The sequence below is a fragment of the Marmota marmota genome, unplaced genomic scaffold (assembly GCF_001458135.2).
Source record: "Marmota marmota marmota unplaced genomic scaffold, marMar, whole genome shotgun sequence".
In the NCBI taxonomy this organism is placed as follows: domain Eukaryota; kingdom Metazoa; phylum Chordata; class Mammalia; order Rodentia; family Sciuridae; genus Marmota; species Marmota marmota.
The window spans coordinates 26,410,883-26,435,467 of record NW_026000068.1 but is presented as its reverse complement, the minus strand read 5'-3'; the positions used below and the strand labels follow the sequence as shown (position 1 = coordinate 26,435,467).

Here is a 24,585-nt window from a genome sequence, read left to right as displayed (position 1 = left end):
ACAAAATAAGCAAAACCAGGCAAAGACATATCAAAGAAAGAAAACCTCAGACCAATATCTCTAATGAACTAGATACAAAAATTCTCAATAAAATTCTTGCAAATTGAATACAAAAACATATCAAAAAGATTGTGCACCATGATCAAGTGGGATTCATCCCAGGGATGCAAGGTTGGTTCAACATACGGAAATCAATAAATGTAATTCATCACATCAATAGACTTAAAGATAAGAATCATATGATCATCTCAATATATGCAAAAAAGCATTTGACAAAATATAGCACCCATTTATGTTCAAAACACTAGAAAACTAAGGATAACAGGAACATATCTCAACATCATAAAGGCTCTCTATGCTAGGCCTCCAGCAAACATCATTCTAAATGGAGAAAAATTGAAGGCATTCCCTCTAAAAATTGGAACAAGACAGGGATTCCCTCTTTCACCACTTCTTTTCAACATAATTATTGAAACACTGGTGAGAGCAATTAGATGAAATAAATTAAGAAGGATATATATAGGAAAAGAAGAACTTAAACTAGCACTATTTGCTGATGATATGATTTTATACCTAGAAGACCCCCCCAAAAAAAACTCCACATGAAAACTTCTAGAATTAGTAAATGAATTCAGCAAAGTAGTAGGATATATAATTAATGCCCATAAATCAAAGGCATTTCTGTATATCAGTTACAAAGCCTCTGAGAAAGAAATGAGGAAATCTACCCCATTCCCAATAACCTAAAAAAAAAAGATACTTGGGAATAAACTTAACAAAAGAGGTAAAAGATCTGTGCAATGAAAACTACAGAACCCTAAAGAGAGAAATCAAAGAAGACCTTAGAAGATGGAAAGATCTACCTTGCTCTTGGATAGGCAGAATTTATATTATCAAAATGACCATACCACCAAAAGCACTAGACAGATTTAGTGCAATTCCTATCAAAATCCCAATGGCATTCCTCATAGAAATAGAAAAAGCAATCATGAAATTCATCTGGAAAAATAAGAGACCCAGAATAGCTAAAGCAATCTTAAGCAGAAAGAGTAAAGCAGGTGGCATCACTATCCCAGAACTTAAACTATACTACAGAGCAATAGTAACAAAAACAGCATGGTGTTGGCACCAAAACAGACTGGTAGACCAATGGTACAGAATAGAGGACCATAGACTAACCCACAAAATTACAATTATCTTACATTAGACAAAGGTGCCAAAAACATGCACTGGAGAAAATATAGCATCTTCAACAAATGGTGCTGGAAAAACTAGAAATCCATATGCAAAAAATGAAATTAAGCTCCTATCTCTTAACATGCACAAAACAACTCAAAATGAATCAAGGACCTAATAATTAAACCAGAGTCACTGCATCTAATAGAAGAAAAATTAGGCCCTAATCTTCATTATGTAGGATTAGACCCCAAGTTCCTTAATAAACTCCTATAGCGCAAAAATTAATACCAAGAATCAATAAATGGAATTAACTCAAACTAAAAAGTTTCTTCTCAGCAAAAGAAACAATCTGTGAGGTGAATAGAGAGCCTACATTTTGGGAGCAAATTCTTACCCCTCACACATCAGATAGAGCATTAGTCTCTAGTGTATATAAAGAATTCAAAAAGCTAAGCACCAAAATAAATAAATAAATAAATAAATAAATAAATAAATAAATAATAAACAAACCAAATAACTCAATCAACACATGGGCCAAGGACCTGAACTGACACTTCTCAGAAGAGGTTATACAATCAATCAATAAATGCATATAAAAAATCCTCGTCATCTCTAGCAATTACAGAAATGCAAATCAAAACTACTCTAAGACAGTATCTCACTCTAGTCAGAATGGCAGCTATTATGAAGACAAGCAACAAAGAGTGTTGGCAAGGATGTGGGGGAAAAAGTACACTCATACATTGCTGTAGGGACTGCAAATTGGTGTATGGAGATTCCTTGGAAATATGAGAATGGAACCACCATTTGACCCAGTTATCCCTCTCCTCAGACTATACCCAAAGGACTTAAAAATGGTATACTACAGGGGCACAGCCACATCAATGTTTATAACAGCACAATTCCCGATAGCTAAACTGTGGAACTAACCTAGATGTCCTTCAGCAGAAGAATGGATAAAAAAAATGTGATATATATACACACAATGGAATTTTACTCAGCAATAAAAGAGAATAAAATCATGGTATATGCAGGTAAACTGATGGTGTTGGAGAAGATAATGCTAAGAGAAGATAGCCAATCTCCACAAAAAACAAATGCCAAATGTTTTCTCGGATATAAGCAGGCTGATTCATAGTGGGGTAGGGAGGGGGAGCATGGGAGAAATAGATGAATTCTAGATAGGGAAGAGGTGTGGGAGGGAAAGGAAGGGGGCAGGGGATTAGCAAGGATGGTGGAATGTGATGGACATAATTATTCAAAGTACATGTATGAAGACATGAATTGAGTGTCAACATACTTTATATACAGAGATGAAAAATTGTGGTATATATGTGTAATACAAATTATAATGCATTCCGCTGTTCTTTTTTTTAATCAATAAAAAAAAATCAAGTGCTCCATCTAAAAACTAGCTTTCTAGTTTATAAATAGGAAAATAATATCTGGCTTACTATTATGATTTATAAATTAAATAATTGGTTGGTTCATAAGAATAACACATAATGAATGCTAAAAAATTATACAATTTTATGATAATGTATTAATGATTTTCAGAAGTGTACTACATGTTCAAAAGAATAAGAATATTTGTAAAATTATATTTCATTCAATCATTAGCAATTTTAGGATATTTTAATCCTAAAATATTGAAGGCATTATAACCTAGGACTGATTATTTCCTTTTCCTCATTTCACACTTAACCTTTTAAAAGGCTACTTATTAAAGAAAAGATTAATGTGCCTTGTGCTTTTCTAAATTATTTAGCAGTGATCTGTTAAAACTGGTAGATGAGTTTTAATTTTGAATCACCCTGTTTATTACTGAAAAGAAAATTCATTTTCTTATTCTACTTATGTAGAATTCTGTACAGAAAATATTATATCAATTTCAAAATATAGTGTTATTTATGAAGATAGTAGAAGGGTGACTATGTTTTATAGAACAGCTAATCATACATGATAAGACTTGTGTTAGGTTTCTCCAACAAAACAAAACTAATAGAATGTGTATATATGTGCCAATGGAAACACACACACACACACACACACACAGAGGACATGAAAAATAGATATTTTATTTCAAAGAATTGGTTCACATAATTGTGGTGGCTGAAAAGTCTGCAATTTTCAATTCAGGCTAAGAACTAAGAGACCTAGGGAAGAGTCTTGATGCTGTACCCTGAGTTTAAAGCCTGTCTGGAGGCAGAATTGCTTCTTTCTCAGGAGAACTAACAAATATTCTTCTAAACCCTTCAGTTAATTGGATGAGACTGAACCACATTATAGAGATTAATATGCTTAATTCAAAGTCTAGTGATTTAAATACCAATCATAGCTAAAAAAGTGTCTTCACAGAGACATCTAGAATGGTATTTTACCAAATATCTGACTATCATAGCCTATTCAAGTTAAAATATAAATTGGCCATCACAAGAAAAAAATATGTGATTCTGAGTGCATAAGACAAACCTATTGTATAGTAATATATTAATTTTCACCTAAATATAATGATAGCTAAGATCTCAACTTTGAAGACCCAATCAGATTGAGCATATTATTCTTTGGTCACTTGAATCAAGAATCCAAAAATCCTTACAGTTTCGAAGTTGAAAATAATAAAATTATTTTTGCCAATTAAATATGAGTCATTATAATAATTATTGATGTGTTTCATATAATTATTTCATATACAATTACAGTTTTAGGGAGAAAAATTGAAAAAAAATCTGATTTACTGAAAAATTCAAATATTCTTTTCAATGAAAAACAAAAAGGCAATATATTACATAACTATAGAAACTATAGCTTCCTTCTTTATGTGCACATTATTCCTAATACTGCAACCTCTTATAACACACTGAACACACAGTGATTTATTTGTTTATATGTATCTCTTCTTCTAAATTATCGGATCTTGGAGACCAGGGATGATATCTTGTCTTTCCTTATATACCTAGCACATGTCAGAGTGCCCAGTGTGCCCTTAACAGATGTTTATTGAATAGAATCATACATTGAAGTTTGAAAAATGGTTGTGCATAAAGGTAATATTTGCTCCAAACATATTTGGTTTGTTTTCATTGCAGTCCTTAAGAGATAAACACAAACTTAGTGACTTAATACAACACAATCATGTTATTTTTGGGGTTTGCAGCTTGTCAACAGGCTCTTTCTTTCTGGAGGCTTAGGTGAGAGTCAGGCTCCTTGATTATTCAGTTGTTGATATAATTCAGCTCCTTTTGGTTCTAGGACTGAGTTCCACAGGTTACTGATGATTCTCACTACTAGCTTCTTGGATCCTAGGGGATATCTGCATGGGTTGGCATGTTGTCTCCTTCTGCTTGCTTCAAAACCACTGATAGTATGTCAAGTTTCTTTCATAAATGGAATACCAACTACCTTTTCCATCATCAAATCTCTCTAACCCTTACTTTTCTGCCCTCTTCAGCTTTAAAGATATCATTTGATTATATTATGCTCTCCTAGATAATCCAGAATAAACTCCCTCTTTAAGGTCTGAAATCTTAATTAAATTTACAAAGCCGCCTTTGCCATGAACAATTATATTTCACAGTTTCCAGAGATTGGGGCATTGGCATCTAGGGCATTTACCAATCTAACATATGTAGTATCTTCAGTATTATCCTTGTCTTATCAGAGAAAATATTGAGAGAGGAAGGTGATATGTTATGCTAAAATTCTCTCTTGTCAATTATGGATCTTTATCCCCAATCAGACTTTCATGTATCAAAATGTCATTTTCTCAATGCTATGGTGCGAATGCTTGTCCCTTCTAAAACTCATGTTGGAATTTAATTGACATTATAACAATATTAAAAGGTGAAACCCTAAGAGATGATTAGGTCAGAAGGGTTCCACAGGTTAGATTGATGCCATTATACAAGTATAAGTTCTGTTCACTGTTAGCCTCCCTTGGCTTCCCACCTTCTGCCATGAGATGACATAGAGTCCTCTCCAGATGTTGACCTCTGGATCTTGGAATTCCCAACCTCTACAACTGTGAGAAATAAATTTCTGTCAATTGTAAATTACACAGCTTCAGGTATATTAAATATAGCTTATTTAATTTAAGCCACTAAATACTTTAGTTAAAGCCTCATTCATAGCTGCAAAGAATGGACTGAGAAAAGTCTTTAATTAATTCTTATGGGACTCTCTGGATTTAGCATGAAAAATAGTCATCAAGTAAAAGCAAACAAAGTTTGTTGTGGCTTTTAAAACAAGTAGTAAAAATTATTTGTATTTTATAAGTAATAAATGAACATATAGGTACAAAGTATGTACACATTCAAAATAAAGATGAATAATAACTAGAAAGAAGAGCAGGAGAGCAGGAAGCATATATAGCATATATACTAATAAGCTCTCATCTTTATTTCCTTCTTTATGGTTGAACATAAGCTTTTAGACCCAAAGTGAAATTGATGTTAGACAATAAACTATTTGCATAGTATAAACAGAAATAAAAATCCTATCCTCTGCACTAACAGTTATAAAACTATGTAGGAAAATAGGCATTGCAGCCTATGGAATGTATAGCAAATATGTATATATTGGCAATTGCTATCTTATAGATTCAATGGTCACTTTATTCAGCCACTCACTTCATGAGGAGACTTGGCATAGCTACACACTCTGATAAATTTATATCAAACCAAGTTGCACATCTTCAGAGATAAGTGGACAGTTTCTTGATGTGCTCTAAAGTTTCTGGATTACTTTTTGAGTATGAAAATATAACATCTAATAGCTATATTTGCAATTAGCAGGTGATATGCTGCAGTTGGCATTAAGAAGAGGAAAAAACACCATAAGCACAATGCAATGCCTTCCTAATGATGTACTTTCTAAGGAGGTACCTTAACTATGTGAAACAAAAACTAATGAATTATTCATTTTAAATGTGACCATTTCAATACAAGCAGCTCGGTGTCTATCTAAAGCACAACAACAAAAGATCACAAAAAGTAACATGGAAAAAATTATAATATAATAATAATTATATTTCTCTCTTTCAAAACTTATTTAAAACTATAATAAACATTGTTAATGCTAATCTTACCTTAAATAAAATTATAACTATATTGTGAGGGTAAAGCAAAACTATCTACAAATTAATTTTTCCCAAGTAAGTCTAGTAAATGCTTTGCAAAACAGAAAAAAATTTCAAATTTTTATTGATAGTATTTTTAATTTTTTCTTAGATTGAGAGATGAAACAAATGTTCAACTTTAAAAATATATCCTCAGTAATTATTATGCATATTCATGAGAGACCAAATCGTAATATTCAAAACTAGCAGATAATCCTCTAAATATAAATAAATATATATAAGCCATACTATAGCTTATTTAAGCCATTAAATACTTTACTTTAGTTAAAGTCCCATTCATATGAAAATATTTCCAATATTGAACCTCTGTGTCTAGCTGCTGCAGCCATAGAATCAGACTTATCTGATAGATTTAATTAAATTAAGAGAGAAACTCAAGATATATACATGAAACAAATAATTTTCCTCATTGATGCAGATATGTGTTCATATTTTCATAGACAGATATCCACAGGTAAAACTATTACTCACATACAAAAACTGTGGAAGTTGTCTTTATTATAATTTGCTCTAATTCAGGAACTATAATTTGAACAAGAGGTAACATGGATAAGAGTAACACAAAGGTTTAAGAATTAGGATATCTATGCCTTTGTTCCATCTAAAGATAGCCTTTTAATGCTATTGGGTAAATCACTTAACCTCTCTAGATTTTGGATTCCTCATCTTTAAAAAGAGTCTTAAATAAGTCCATTCTCTCTAAGAAATTGGCTCATTCCTGGCAGACACTGTGTATACTTTCAGATAACATCAGATCTGTCTGGTTTCTCTGCTATAGCCAGCCTAGACTACCCCACAAATAGCAGCTCCAACCATCTGGAAGCTAGGAAATAAACCTGCTTTTCATACATGACTTAGATCAGAGTTTTGTTTTTTTTTTTTAAACTTATATGTACATAAGCATCACCTAGAGGCTTTCTTTAAAGATGCTGACTTCCATGTCCTAGCATCAGTGACTTGATTAAGTGGATATGTGCTAAGGTATAAACACCTGCATGTTAATCATCATCTGAGAAGGTTCTCATGCAGGTGATTTCCAGACTGTATTTTGAGAAACACCTTCCCATACCTGACAGAAACCATAACTTCATGGTGATCCTCATCTTCAATGTAAGCCATCAACATTTGTCTTTGGATTCTGGTTCTAATTCTATCAGAGTGGCTGGTATGGGCTTGAGTGGCAGGTGGTAAAGTCTGGTTTCTGAGAAGAGAACATGAAGAATAGGAGCATCAGGAGAAAACAGTGTGGAATCAGGAAGGCCTGACAGATGAAGACCTAGCAACCAAACAAAGTGCTCTGGAGGGCATGTTACCTTGCAGTCTGTCCCAACAGGGCCTTCAAGCAGTCACTCATTGGCTTTTGGATGTCCCTAAAGGACCTAAGCTCCCAGATATTTTCCTCTATGGGACAAGTGACTCCAGCACCACAAGGGTAGGTGATAGAGACTCTGAAGATGACTGAGGATTTCATCCCTTAGGAGAAAAGTATGCAGAAGCTGGAAGTTCACTTTCTAAGGGTATCTAAGGGTGGACAAAGATCCAAAGGTTTCCACTTAGCTGAGTACCCCATGTTCTGTTACATCTTCCCTTGCTAACTCTGTTCAAATGTTAAATACTCACAGACTAGATATTTTTTTTGTTTGTGACAGTTTGTCTGAGAACCCCAAGAGTGGAATAATTGATTATTTTATGTATATTCCTCTGTTTTAACTTTATTAATTCTGAGGTCTTCAGAACCTCATCCCAGTGTGTCTTTCACCTGTTGCTGCACAACCTTCAAAACTCAGGAGAATGCAAAATTACTTCTTGTCTTTGTTGAACCTTCATGAGTACTGAACTTGAGTCTTCTGTTCACTGCCTACTAGATATACACAATCTTGCTGAACTATCCAATTGACACTTCATACCACTCCTCTTAGATTATGGTAAGACAACTGCCTGCTCAAACAAGTTCAGTTTGATTCAATTCAGACTAATCAGAATCCATGGACTAGCTATAAACTAGGTGTAGGAAAAAAGTCACTGTAATTGTAGGATGATTAAAAAGATGAATTTAGATAACATTTCAAACAACACTAAAGTTAGAATGTCATCAAATTCCTTATTTGATTAATTTAATCAAATGCATCAATACACAAGTCAGTCCTCTAAGTCTTATCCAGATACAACATGCTAGTTGGCGCTGTATAATAAAGATACCAAGTGATTGAATCTTCCTTAAAAATCAACTTAGAAAATGTCTTATATGCTTTTAATGTCTTACCATCAAGGCTGCCAAGGCTGTTGAATTTCTTATGCATCTAGAAATTGCTGCAAAATTGTTTTTTTCAGAGGAAATGTTTTTTACAGAGGACTTACATTTGTGTTTGTTTGTATGTGTGTATGTGTTGACATCAAAAATTAGCACTAAAAAATTAAAGTTTTTTTTCTATATGGTGACTGATTTAGAGTAATCAGAGGTAATTGTATTTTTACATAGCATTAAACCTTTTTTACAAAAGAATTCAAACAAAAGGTAAAATTTTGAAAGCTGTGGTGTGTGTGTGTGTGTAGGTGAAAATTTTCTCAATATTGAAGAATACATAGAACCAGTCAATTATTTCTACCTTATCTATACATAAAATAACATGGTTAATCATCACATTGTCCATAACAGGGTTTTTTTTTAACCAGTGTTTTAAATCTCTTTATAAAAAATACTAGCTTAAATATTATATTTCCGTGTATTTGACTAGATGCTAGGTCAAAATTAACTGGTTGCTTTGATTCATCCAGCAACCTAAAACATACTAGCACTTAAAATAAATTTTTGGCATATCCATGTAATTTTAAAAATTTATTTATTTGTTTGTTCTAAATTTATTATATATGACAGCAAAATGTTTTTCAATTCTTAGCACTTTTTAAAATAATATAAGTTGGATAAAAGCTACAGTTGAATTGAAACATGGAATATTTGAATTTTAAAATGTTACAGGTTGAAAACACATAGTTTTGTGAATAGAAAACAATTGGGGTGCAGAATCTTTCCAAGAAAACAGATAAGTGTTTTGTAGCAATTCTGTTGATTTTGAAAAGATATATATCAAGGAGAATTCTATTGGTAAGAGGAAAGAGTGGCAATGTGTATATACTGAGAAGTATTTTAGGGTTCACTCAAGTGTATTTATGCCTAAAATTTCATACACTATCTAGTAAACCATTGTGAATGGGGCAATGGAATCCTTTCATCCCTGCTGTGTGGTATGCCTGTATCTGTCAAACCCAAGTTAATTGCCTGAGATGTTTTGCCCTATATACAAACTGATGTAAACCACAGGCATTATATTTTTATAATACTAGTTAAATTGAGTTTTTACTGCTCACCCAGTCATAAGAGTCATAAAATTGAATTTCCCCCTATTTTGGATAATACCATTTTTTTTTTGGTGCCAAATAGCCCTGATAGTTTAACATTAGAAGTTCCATTAAATTGTTTACAATACACATAGACTGAGTTACTATTCAATACTAAAGTAAATACTAAAGACTATGAAGAATACAAAGGACAATTTAAAGGGGGAAGCATCTGACTAGCTATATAACAATTCATCCATCCAAACACACACACGTACACACGCACAAACACACACATACACACAGGAAAAGCAAATTGATTGTTGTAAATAATAAAGGCATATAAGAGTGATAATGAGGGCTGTCATTAGTTCTAGACACTTGATTGGCTTTAAGTAAAGGAAGCACTCCAAACTGAATCCAATCTTGCATTATTTTATTTTATTTTTTTTGAGTTATTATTTTTTTTTCTTTTTTAAAAAAATAAATGACAGAGGAATGCATTACAATTTTTATTACACATATACAGCACAATTTTTCATATCTCTGGTTGTATATAAAGTATGTTGACACCAATTCGTGTCTTCATTCATGTACTTTGGATAATGATGTCTATCACATTTCACCATCCTTGATTTTATTCATTCATCAAAATTTAACAAGTTCACTAAAAATTATTTTTCTGGACTAAAATTTAAAAAGTTAGATTTTTTCCCCTTTATTTCATAAGTGGACATTTACTATTAGTTTACTTATTAATATAATCCTGTTATATTAATAAAAATTGTAAATATCATTGAAAGAATTTGAGCCACTTAGAAATTGACATCCCTTCCAAGTGAACAACCAACACTGTTGCTGAAATTAACTAAATTTCAACACTCATTTAAATCTAGAGCTCCAACAGCCACTCAGGGGTGGCGTGAGATGAAAATACACAGAAAGGAAAGCAACAGAATGGTTCTTCTTTTCCTTAGACAACCTTGTGGGAAGAATAAATCTTCTTAGACCTATCTGGGATATAATCAACTCAAGAAGTCCTCACAGCATGCAAACTCTTCTTGATTTCAGTTTCCTCATTAATTCAAAGTTTCACAAATGAGAAGTAGAATTTAAATAGAAATCAAAATTTGTGTTAAAATAATTTCAAATGGTAAAAACAGTCTGATGAAATGTGAAGATCTTCATTATTGATTACGAATTTTTCTACTTACCGTATAAATGTTATTTAACATCGACATACCCTTTAATCTCTGATATTGGTATTTAAGAAAATCATAAGGTTAATAGGAGGGAGAAAAATGGATGATAAAATAATAATAATAGCAAAAGATAATGTTGTAATTTAGAAAATAAAATGCTTTTTTGTTTTGTGTTAACTTTTTTAGGTGTCTTTGAAAAAACTTCACATTTCAGTTATCTGAGATTTATAGGCACTAGAATAGAAGATACACTTATTTTAGTAGCTAACAAGTTTTTTGTATATTAAATATTAGTTATTGAGCATATTTTCATGTCACATACTAAATATCAGCATCAGTTCAATTATAATTGCTGATACCAGAAAGTCATTGCAAATGATTGTTGGAAAGAACTACAAATTATTGATCCAAAATACATTCAAAAATAAAATAGTATAACATGTTATAATAAGTAACAGATGTATTTTGCTTATTTTGAAATAAGCAAAAATATTTGACTTGACTGTATAATGATTCAGCAGTGTCATGTGGTTCTTCCCAAAATATTTATATTATATAATATTAATTCACTCTGAATATATGGGAATACAATATTTATATGATAGTCCCAAATCTTACATTTCTTTTTCTTCTCTTTCTCCTACTTCTCCCCCTTCTTCTTTCTTCTTAAATTGTACCTGGAGTATAGAGTTTCTGTTAAATATTGATGGTGCCTGAAGATGAATATAAATTGATCACTTCTTTGAGATAGTGGTGAATATTGTTCTTCCTTAAACCTCAGCCAGCCCTTTAACCTACTTTGATCATGAAAATCAAGCAGAATCAGCACTGCATAACTATTAAGAGACCCAAGATAGTGCATTGGCAATCTCAAAACACTTCCTTTTAAAAATGAGCTGTCACACTATGAGAAGGTCTCCCTCTCTATACAAATATCCTGTGGTGGTGAACTGAGGCACTATCAATAGATGCTTTTTCCCACAAGCTCTTTTTCAAGTGCCAGCACTTACGGCCAGTCATGAGAATGAGCTTTACAGGGTATATCAGCCCAGGCAAGTTTCCAGATGACTGTAGGTCCAGCTGAAACCACATGGAGCATAATAACAACATAGTGGATTCTAGTCAAACCATAGCAGTATGATGAATAAAAAATGGTTATTTTGTTTTGTCACAAAGAATTTGAGTGGTCTGTTGAATGGTAATGGATAAATAGAATGACCTTGAAGACTTAAAAAGCAAAAGTGGAATGAATTTAGAGAAGGGATCTAAGTCTTTAACATCATCACAGCTCTGAAAAATTATAGCTCAGCTAGCAGACTGTACCTTATTTGGGTTCTACATCCGTTTTGGCAAGGTCTGCAGGCTGCCATAAGCTCATACATGTTAGCATGGGATCTGGGACTAGTGTAATTGCTTTCAGGTTGGTGTCAAATACTGCATGTGTTCTCAACTTCTCTCTGAACTCCTTGCTTTAACCAGGCTTTGTGGCCAGTTTCTGGATCAACTTCTGATCAGTGCTCTCATGCCATTGGATAACTTGACTGTGTTCGAATTCAGGAGTGTGACTGAACAACCTAACACTTTTTAGGTCTTGTTTCTGTGAGTTGATACATTCTCCTCCTTTTTTTTCCCTCCCGTGACTAAATGGTAGTCTAGAATAAGTGCATGACAAGTAGAGGCAGTGTATTAGAAGCCCTGATTCAGGATAATATAAATGAAGAGATGCTGGTGAATTAGAATGAGAAAATTGTGTGAGAGTCATGTTATTGAGGCCAAAGGAAGAGACATCATTCAAGGGAGAAAGATGATACACAAGGTCAAATATTCAGAAAGTTTAAAGATGATAAAGCACCAAAACCAATTATTGGATCCAAAAAAGAGGAGAGAATAGTAAGGAAGTAGAAAAAAAATAGAATAAACCAATATTTCAAGGTGATTAGAAGAGAAAGGAACATTATGGAAACAATATCTGAGGTACACAGATTATCAACATTACATCTATTCATGAGAGATCAGTTATAAATGATCCATAGTGCTTCTGAATGCAGAATAATGAATTTTATATTAGTGATTTACAACATAAAATATTTCATTTAAGGAATATGCTATTAAAAATTCCTAAAAGATTTTGGCACTGCTGGAACAGAGAACACATGGACAATTTAAAACCACATCTGGGTAGTTTTCATTTATTTTCATCCAAAGTTACAGCCAAATTTATCTTAAACATTTTGTTGTATAATTTTATAATGTTTGAATATGTATTGGGTACATCCAAGGAAAATGTATAATTAACACTTGATTATGGTTTCACTTGAAACTATATTCTTAAAAAACAGAAATTAATTCATTTTATCAATACCATGAATGTTAGTGATCTTAAAATGTAATGGTCAAATATTCCATTTTACCTGAGTATCATTAAGATAGAGAGAATATAGAATATTTTGTTTATTTGGATATAGATACAATTGCTTCATCAAAAATAACTTCTTTCTACAGAAAAATCACAAAGTTTCAGCGTTTATAAACAATAGGGCAATGCCATAGTGTTTATGCTGTACTTTTTTTTAGGAAGAAAACATTATGGAATCTTCATGTATGTAAAGGTAAAATATAAAACTGAACATTATGAAGCAACTTGCCTTCAAAAATACTTCATAAAACTCCTTGTACATTGCTTTCAGTCTCTAACTAGAAGTGCCTCTTGGTTCACATCTATTTACATCATTTTAGCTAAATTCAACATTAGTAGCAGTTTCATTTTCTATAAGACATGTTTTGATACTCAGTGTTTACAGTCCAATGGATCCTGGAGAATGCTGTATAATATCCCAGCAGTTATACTAGGCTGTCAATCCTGTGAGTTTTGCAAGTCTTTGACTACTGGTTTTGTTTAAATATAACCAGAAACTTAGAAAAATGTCTCAAGAGAATCCAGACACTTTTCACATGTTTGTGATTAAAAACAAATTAAAAAGAAAAAAAAAACTCCTTTAACTGAAGTCACTTAATTAAAGCTAAAGGAGAAAGCTAACCACTTAACAGCAGGGGTACCCATGGATACAAATGTTTCATTAATTGGATGAAATGGGAGTAAAACCTTTCCAAAAATATTACTGTGTGTTTCTGAACACATCTCATGTAGTGTATTTTTAATCAGTGATCAGCCTAGGCTCTGGTGAGCCCTACCACAGTCACAGCTTCAGAAACATTTAGGTAACACATCAAAATGAAGGAGCATGAGGAAAACGTGATTAGGGCATTACTCTTTGTTATAAAGATTGCCTGTTCATATAAATAGCATATAGTCTAATACAAAGCAAAGAACTTCCATCCATTCATTTATTTATTCATTCTATGATTATTTCCTATCTACCATGTCTGTGGTCTATAGTATATGCTAAACATGGAGAAACAAACTATAAAATTATACAGGGAGTTCCATCTCCATGAGGTACGACTTAACATGGGTAAATACAAAAGACTCTTGGAAGACCAATGTGACACAGTTAACTTAGGCTTCAGAGGACAAACCACACTATTCTGAGAAAGTTATTTCCATACGTTCATCTAAGAATGATTGGAATTAACTTGTTAAGGAAAGAGGGAAAAGAATGTTATACAGAGAAACAATGGATTTCAGAGGCCAGAGTGCAGGGAGAACCCAGTACTTTAGGAGCTGTGAGCATTGCATGTGGCTCTACACCAGTCAGGGGCAGGGAACAAAAGTAAGAGTGGATCCTAAAGATAGAAGCAGAAGGCAGTTAAGGAGAGGCCTCAAGAGCTATGTTAATGTGAATGGATTATTCTTGAAAAATGAAATAATGTGTATCATTGCAAACAAGCATATGTTTTTGGAAAAAGGATTACATTTAAAAAGATCTCTAAACAAACTATATTAAAAACACAATAAAGTACACAAAATTTATTGTTTTTCTTTTATCCAAACAAAAAAAGAACTGGTGATACTAATAATATTATCCTTTTATAAATTGACTTAACAACATCATGTATTTGTTTTGTTGTTTTAAAGTTGATATTATCTATCATCCTGCTATCTAATGTTCAGAATATCAAAAGGATAAAAGGCCCAAATAACACAATTATTTCCATGACTGAAAATCAGGTTTGTTTAAAGAATGATATTATATCAAAGATGTTAAGAGATCTCTGGAGGTAAATAATGTCAGAGATTACTTTTATGTCAAAGGAGCATAATGAACTACAGTACCACTCCTTTCCAAAAGGAAAAAAAAAAAGATTCTGTAATGGTGATAATGATTGGATTATCTAATTTCCATATATTATATGATCTAAATATTTTTGGCAATGCACAGCTTTGCCTATTTAGCAAAGAAATAATCAAGAGGTACAAATACCCCTGCATTATTCTTGAAAAATGGAATAGCAGGAAAATGAAGAGAAACTTTTTGACTCACTCAGTAAGATGTTTTAGAAAAAATTCTAATCTAAGCAATAATGGGGAAAAATATAGTAATGGTGGGTAGTACATTAGGTTGATGAAATGAAAGCAGGCAATATACTGATAATCCTAAAGGAAAAGGATGAAATAATAATAGGATAATGATAACAGAACGGATTCTTTAAGGCATAAAAGGTTTAACTTCTGGTGCACTAATCACTAATGGAAGCAATGATAATTCCCCCCCCCCCACCCCATAACAAGATATGCCATAAATATCACCTGATAAGCCTCCAACTACATTTTAACTTTAAGAGCTGGATTTTACCCGAAAATACTCAGCCATATAATGTTACGTATCTTTTAAGATCAGCTATTGCACATGTGCCATGGCAGATATTATAAGATTTGTAGCAAAAGCAGTTCTGCTTTGGAGATAAGAATCCTGCTTTCAAAGACAGCAGACTTGTTCCAATATTCTTCAGTTTATTCTTTTTTAAAAAACAAAAAAGTTGTAAATACTTTTCCCTTGTGGACTACATTGATACAGATTTTGTATGTTTTATAACCATTGCTTATGACATAATCCAAATCTTAGAGATGTATTACAAATGTTTCCACTTTCCAATGCTGTTATTTTGATTAGCTGAAAATTGAGCATAATCTCTGAATGGCGTCTTTCTAGAGATATTCTTATTATTGTGTGAGGCCAGGAGGCATTCTCTTCTGGGTTTTGTCACTTTTTTTCTAATCTTTTTATTCACTGCATCACGATCACGCAAAGACAAGGGAAATAACAGTTCTCTGTTGTGACACAAAGACAAACTACTTTCAGTTTAAATATACTCCTGGCTAGAAAAATGCAATAAACCATGGTATCTATGGAAATACATTAAACATTTCTTGAAGTTAAATTGAGGAATTATACATGGACACAAACAGCATTTGTGTGAGTGATTAGACTTTTTTTCTTTGGGAGCAATAAGAGTAATTCAAACTTTTCCAGACTAACTTCCTGAAGTTGGGAAACATATTTAATTTCAGTAAATCTATTAAAATCTGGATAACAGAAGAATCAATAATAAAAGCAAATCAATCTTCATACGAACCTTGACCTGAAAATATATTCTGATAAGCAATGTACTCCGGCTTTCAAGCTTTTATAGGAAAATATCTGGAGTTCAATATACAAGTTTAAAGAGAAGAAATTAATTGCTGACATTAATTGTGCATCCCAAACTCTTGTCATGTTCATAATATCATAGTATCTTGTATTTGTTTCTGATAAAGAATTTTCATTATTCAATCATTGCATCCATCCACCATTATGTCAACAGTAATTCCCATGATATAATGGCATAAAGAAGTTCAAAGAGCAACTTATCTTCTCTTTACAATAGTTGTAAAAGATGATGCAAAAACATTAAGTCATCCCAGACCATAGGAAGAAAAAGGGTGATTAGAAAGACAGGCAAACCATTATATAAGGAAATATACATATCTGTTGCAAAGAAAAAGGGGCCTATGTTACCAAGATCAAGATCCTAATATGTAGAAAAAGATGTTTAAAATGAAAGAATGAGGAGAAATGTCTACCATTAGTTATATTAATGAAAGTTTGAAGACAGGAAATAAGGAATATGGAAAGCCAGAAAGACATGCATCTCCAACAATTGTATATATTTTCATCTCAGGTGTGAGGGCTGTTAGCTTGTGTCAATTTGGCCAGGATGTAGTACTCAGTAATTCACACCAACTCCACTCCTGATGTTTCTGTGAAGGTGCATTGTAGATTCCTTTTGATAAGATGAGTAGGTATTATCCAATCAGTTGAAGGTCTTAAATATAGAAACTGAGGTTTCCCAAAGAAGAAATTCTGCATCAAGATTGAAGTATTCAGATCTGCCCACAGGGCTGGAGATGTTGCTCAGTTTTAGAAGGCTTGTCTGGCAAGCAGGAGGTCCTTGGTTCAATTCCCCAGGGCTTTTAAACAAACCAACAAATAAATACATAAGAAAGAAAGGAAAAGAAAAAGAAGCTTGTTGGACAGCCTGCCCTACAAATCTCAAATTTGTGAATTCCCTCATGACATAAACCAATTCCTAACATATAAAAATGAATACATATGTAATACATTTATCATATATCATATATTTAATATGGGCATATACACACTCAAAAGTGTACTGAGCAGTACAGAAGGAAATGAATTATCAATGCTCTGCCTCTGCTATTCTAAAAACACATCCCTGATATCAAGTTTCAATGAATATTTGTTCAGGAGTTCATTAAAATAGAACTTTTGCTAACATGCAATAACCAACTATTTCCATATGAAATGTCATAGCTTTCACATTCCTTATTAATTAATTCATCTTATTTTTTTTAAATATCTGCAAAATGCTTGTGTAACTATCTGAAAATATTATCTGTTATATCTGTTATACATTTTCACAAAATGTTCAACTATGCTCTTGTGCTTTCCAATTTTCTGCCCAGAAACCAGAAATGTGGAGTTTCCTAACCTTTTTCTCTACTCTCACAAGACATTTCCACACAGATGTATGGGAACAGAAATGATTATCATTTCTTTACCCCATCTAAAGGGACTGATCTGATGGTGCCTATAGTTATAGATTGTTTAGAAACTGACATAAAATTATGCCATGTTATATAAATCATCTGTTGGTGGAAATATTTTGTGTAAAATATATATAAGTACAGATTAAGGTGTGAACATTGCATTAAAATATCACATCCTGAGTCTCATATGAAATGTAAGTGCTGAAAATGCTAGAAACAAAACAAAACAAATTATTGTGTGCTCACCTTTTAGACTCCCCAGAAAATTACATAGCTTACACTGGACACTGTCAATAAAAAGAAGTTTATTCCAAAAAGAAGAAGAAGAAGAGGAAGAAGAAGAAGTTGGTATAAATTGAAATAAACACTAACACTTGAAAATAATTACCTAATCGATATTAATTCCTCTGGTATCTATTTAACAGCATTAATCACAGTGAACTCATTTAGTATTAATGTGAATGTCACAAGTAATTCAATTGGATTTCCACTGTAATTCAACATTAATTACCTTAACTGGGCCATTATTTTAAAGTGTTACCCAGTAAACATGAAAATAAAGACAATAAAATAATGCATCAAAGAATTATAATGCAATTGTATACATTATGTCTACAGATAATAAACTATTTGAATCATTTGGAATATTTCATTGCTAAAGGTTGAGTTTGTTAGCACAGCATACTCACTCATATATGCCCACAAATGTATGACTTCTCATTTATCTATATTTGCCAGCCAAACCATTAAATCTTAAGAAAAATGCCAAATGTAGATGTTTCCCATTTCATCATATTATTTTAATTATTAACTTTATATTTAAAGAAACGTGAGTGCATATTTTCCCAAGTTGTGGTTGAGGCAACTTGCATGTGATGGTTCTCAGGCTACTTTGCTTTTTTATTTGCCCCCCCCCCACCCCCTGCCCCAATATCAGGATATACATCCTGATATATTTTTTTTTTTGTTGCATGAATGTGGGCATTTAATTTAGTTATCTCTCTTCACCTTTAAATTTATCCTTCTAATATGCTGAAAGCGGACAAAAGAGGGGAGAAATCATGACAGAGAGAAAAGGAACGTGGAGGAAGGAAAGAAGGAGGGGAAAAGGAAGGAAGGAAGGTTTGTTACAAGTATGTGTGAAGTAGGAATCAGTAGGCCCTCAGGGGCAGAATGAAGACCTTTCCAAATATAAGCACGAGCTGTTATGAACTAATTATATGTAAGACATTTTAACTCTGAAAATCTTCTTAAAATTCCTCCGAATTTTAGTTTGTGTTTTAGGATTTTTAATATTTCCATATCCTGATTTCATTTTAAGTTGTTCTGAGACATATCTCAGAGTACAAATGCTGTATCTAACAATTTATGGTACATTTGTATTTCGTATAAAAGCACTCAAAAAGAACATGTTTTATTCAACTTTGCGTATCCCATATCACCAAGTACAATGTTTTACACAATGAATATTCACTGGGGAAAACAGAGAGAAAGATATAAAGGTTTTCTTTTTACTTAATTGTAGGTGCTAACCAAACATGTTAGCTACCTAGGAAGTCACTCATTCATATGTATTTATATACCAAAAACTGTACAATGACATATCCAACATGGCCTCTTTTAATACTTCTTGGAAACAGCACTTACAAAAATAAAATCCTATAGGAAGACTCAATATATAAATCAAACCTGAATCATATACTTGCTTGAAATTGGGGCCGTGGAATCTGGAACCCCCACAGCTAGCCCTTCCTGTAATGATGATGGCAGGTTATAGGAAACCCCCAAGGAACCTTGGGGCTTAAAGAAACAACACGAAAAACAGATGGCAGGAATATCAGATTCAAATCTGAGCAAACACTAAGCTCTATAATTTACTAACTATAGGTTATTGGTTGGTCATGCAACTTGGTTCTTCTGAGCCTCAATTTGTTTGCCTGTAAAAATGAGACTAGATATTTCTACCTGTAAGTGTCATAAGGAGAAGAATAATAGACATAAGTACTAATATTATTTTGCATCGTTATTGTTTGTCATTTATCCATACAATGAATATTTAATGCTGACCTTGTTCTCAGTATAATTCCAGGTATTGGATAAAAAGCAGCAAACAAAACAGACGGAGCCCAGGCTCACAATGATACAAAGTTTTATATTGTTACAAGCAGATAAAAATGAAATCAGAGTAAAGAAAGAGAATTGGTTATTCTGCCTAGTATTTTAATAGGGTGCTCAGGGAAATTTTTCGTTAAAGTGAAGGAGAGAGTGTGGATATGAGGAGGAAAGCCTATTTTTGATGGAGGGCATGGTGACAAGTCTTGAGTCTGGAATATCTGTGATGTGTTGGAGAGGTATGGAGAAAGCCAGTGTGGTAAGAGCTGAAGTCACAGCACTACCTAGGACCCTGATCACATAAAAGTTTCCCTCAAATTTTATTTCTGACTCCGAGTTAGATGGGAAGATGTTGGATGATACTGAGCATAGATATGAGCTCATTTGTGATACAAAATGAAAGAATCACTGGGATGATTCTATAGGAAAGAGACTGAAGAGGGAGGCAACAAGAGTGAAGGAAAGAGCCAGGAGGCTTTGCTGATAAGAATTGATGGGAGCTCCTGATGGAACTGGAGAAAAGTGTGACTGGGGTTGAGATCTCTGTGTGTGTGTTCTTACTACACAATGATTGCATTTCACAATGTAGAAGATAACCCCATCTTGAACTAAGACAAGAATCTCTTTCTATTGTCACGTGTATTGATGCAGAATTAAAGCTCTGGGAACATGCTTCCTCTTTCCACCATCCTCCTCTGGGTTTGCATTCCCAGAAGCATGCTTCCTCCTGGGTGTGCACTCTCTTCCAGCACCAAAACCATCATGGAATTGCCCAAACTTTTTCCTCTTCATTTGTAAACTGCTCAACTTTCCTTTCCAGGTAAGAGTGAATCTGATGAGAGAGGTGATAATGCTTTGAAAACTGTGGATGGTGTCTAGGGTTGTCAGCTGCAATCAATATATTAGGACATATTTCATCATATTATGTTTTTTGGTTACATAAATATAGCTGTGATTTCTGTGGTCCTTTATTATCTATGACAACCCCCTTTCTACATTTTGCAATGTGTTGTTTCTTTTTCAGTATATAACTGTATAGGAAAGAGAGTGTTAGCTGAGCTTTATTTAATATACTTCTTCTACCTCAGGAGAATGTGTTATGGGGCAGGTTGTAGATGCATCTGCTGAGGGAGACCTCTCCAAATCCAGAATAGCTACAACTTTGGAATATGACATAACATACCACAGATGGGATAGTGTTATTGTCTTCATGCATATAAGTGTGTTGGAAAATATGTTTCTTCATTGTATTTTATAGCTTGCCAGTAGCAGCTAGACTCATGCCCCCCTCTCTCTTTTTCTCTCTCCTCCTCTCTTTCTCTCCCTTTTACTTATTTATTTATTTTGGTCTGGGATGGTGATAGGCAACTAACTTTTATAATTATCACCTTGCTGTGTTCCCTACAGCTTCATTCACTCTATATCATCTTGTCTGTTTTATTGTGATGCTCTTATAACTATATTGCTCTTTGACCCCTGAATTCTCAATATGATGCATATTTATTATTATGATAGCTCCTACAGTTCAGTCAGAAGGACATGAGATTTGAACTGTTTTTCTTTATGTACTGTTTTATTTTATTTTACATTTCTGGACAATTTGACCAACCTATGGATAGTTACATTATTTAAGGATGACTAACATCATCAAATCTTTTTCTTTCTCCTGTAAACTGACTTAATAAGGATTGATCAGTTAACATCTTATATACCATGTTACTTTTTGAAACATGTTCAACTTTACCTAAAACAGTCGAGTTGTAATGGCATTCTTATTTTTTAGAGTAATATTTTTATTATTCTTTCATATTTTGCATCTGGTTTTGTTTTCCTTGTAGAGCAGAGACTATTTAAACTGTCAATGAAATATCTGCAACCCATTTATATTATTTTGCTTTATAACTATATAACTCAGATATAATTCACATACTATTTGGTTCACAGACTGAAAGCATCCAATTCCGTGGATTTTAGTATCCTCATAGCATTGTGCAAATATCACCATAATATCTTTAGAACATTTTTATCACCCCCAAAAGAAACCCCATATACGTTTAACACTTTCTCTTTCTTTCCACTTTCTCTTTACTTTCCACTTCTCCCCAACACAAGGCACATATTAATCTACTTTCTGTCTCTATAGATTTGGCTCTTCTGAACATTACTTATAAATGGAAACCTACCATATGTGATCTTTTAGGCTGTTTTCTTTTACTTACCACATAATTTCAAGATTAAACTATGTCCATACTGTGCATCTCTTCTCTAGGGCAGCAGCCCATTTTCTGTCCATCTTATCTTCCACCTAAGTGTGCTACTACCCCATGGAAGATTCGATGGATATAGACATGAGCCTCCTGGGGCCCCAGAACTATCTTTTCAGTTGTGAGCTAAAGGCTGACAAAGGTGATCACTTTAAGGTGGATAGTGATGAGTAGCAGTTAGCATTATGAACAGTCAGTTAAGGGGCTGATGCAAAAGATGAGTTGTACATTGTTGAAGCAAAGGCCATGAATTATGAAGGCAGTGTGAATAAAATAACACTGGCAACTTTGAAAATGTCTGTACAGCCAACGATTTCCCCTGGGAGTGTTGAAATCACAACACCTATGGTCTTAAGGTTGGACTGCAGTTCAGTTGTGAAATTGTGCATATTAGTGGGCACCACTTCGTAGCTGTGGAGGAAGATGCAGAGTCAGAATATCTGCCCCTGGAAGTGGTAGCAACATTCCCCAGAAAAAAAGTAAAACTTGCTGCTGATGAAGATGATTATGATGAATTTGATGATGAGTTTGATGATGAGAAAACTGAAGAAAAAGCTTCAGTGAAGAAATCTATACAAGATTCTCCAGGCAAAAATGTACAAAAATCAAACCAGAATGGAAAAGAATCAAAACTATAAACACCAAGATCAAAAGGTCAAGAATCCTTCAAAAAAACAGGAATAAAAACCCTAAAACACCAAAAGGACCTACTTCTGTAGAAGACATTAAACCAAAAAAATGCAAGCAAGTATAGAAAAAGATGGTCTATTCCCAAAGTGGAAACCAAGTTCGTCAATTCTGTGAAGAATTGCTTCTGGATGACTGACTAGGAGGCTATTGAAGTTCTCTGGCAATGGAGGAAGTCTCTTTAAGAAAAACAGTTTAAACAGTTTGTTAAAAATTACTATCTTGGGCTGGGGATATAGCTCAGTTGGTAAAGTGCTTGCCTAGCAGGCACAAGGCCCTGGGTTCAATCCCTAGTGCAAAAAACAAAAACAAACAAACAAACAAAAAACCAAACAACAACAAAAACACCCTTTAATTTGTTTCTATAACAGTTTATATCTGGCTGTTTTTTTTATGATGCAAAGTGAGAACGTTTCTCAAGGTGTTTGATAAATGTTTCCCAGGTTCCATTGCCAAGAATGTGTTGTCCAAAATGCCTGTTCAGTTTTTAAGGATGGAACTTCAACCTTTGCTTGGTTTTTAAGTATATATGGAATGTTATATGATAGGACATAGTAGTAGTGGTGGCCAGACATGGAAATGATGGGGTGACAAAAATATACATGTGAAATAAACTCAGTATTTTAATAAAAAAACTATTCAACTATGTTAAAATATTCATGTTAATACATAGAGTATATACCAATACTTCATTTCTTTGCACTGACAAATAATAATATTCCATTATGTGTGTATACCACCTTGTTTTGATCCAAAGATTAGTTCACAGACACCTGGGATTTGATTACTTTTTTGTTATTATGAATAATGGTCCTGTGAACAGTGTTATGAACATTTATGTCCATGTTTTTATGGTAGCATATATTTTCATTTATCTTGGGTATGTACCTAGGAATAGAAATGTTGGGTCAGCTGGGTATAGTTTTCCTATAATCCCAGTGTCTTGGGAGTCTGAGGCAGGAGACTGACAAATTCAAGCCAGACTCAGCAACTTAACAAGGCCCTAAGTAATTTAGTGAGGCCCTATCTCAAAATAAATTATTAAATAAACGAAAAGAACTGGAGATGTGGTTCAGTGGTTAATCACCCCTGGGTTCACTCATTCCCCCATATCAAAAATAAATAAAGAAAGAAATGCTGGTTCATATAGTAACTCTGAGTTAAAATTTATGAATAACTTCAACATGGTTATGCAAAGTTGTTCTGCCATTTTGTATCCCCATGAGTTTGTACAATGGATAGAATTTCTACTAATCTTAGTTAACACCACTTGTTAGTATCTTTTTAAATTTTTCCCTTATAATAAACATGAAATACTATCTTATGGATTTGATTTGCATTTTTGTGATGGTTATTGATTTTTAGGCATCTTTCACATGCTTATTGGACATTTGTGCATCTTCTTTAGAAAAATGCCCATTTGGGAGTGGGAAGATGGCGGCGAGGGGAGTGCATTACCCCCGTGTGCTGCTTCACTGTGTGGGAGTATGACAAGTCAGGACGGCTAAAGGATATCTTGTTAGGAATTTCCAGCAATAGTGGGGTGCTCCGGAACCTGGAGGAAGGATTTCCATCGCACGAGGATCGGCTACGGGGACTCAAACGCGAGAGGTTTGTCGCACGGAGGGTAACTGCTTATTCAGCAAATCGCCCCGCGGC

The 24,585-nt window shown here is 33.4% G+C and overlaps 1 pseudogene; it reads left to right on the top strand.

Moving 5' to 3' along the window:
• The first annotated feature begins 22,299 nt into the window (after positions 1-22,299).
• LOC107146471 lies at positions 22,300-23,111 on the top strand (annotated as a pseudogene).
• The last annotated feature ends 1,474 nt before the right edge of the window (positions 23,112-24,585 follow it).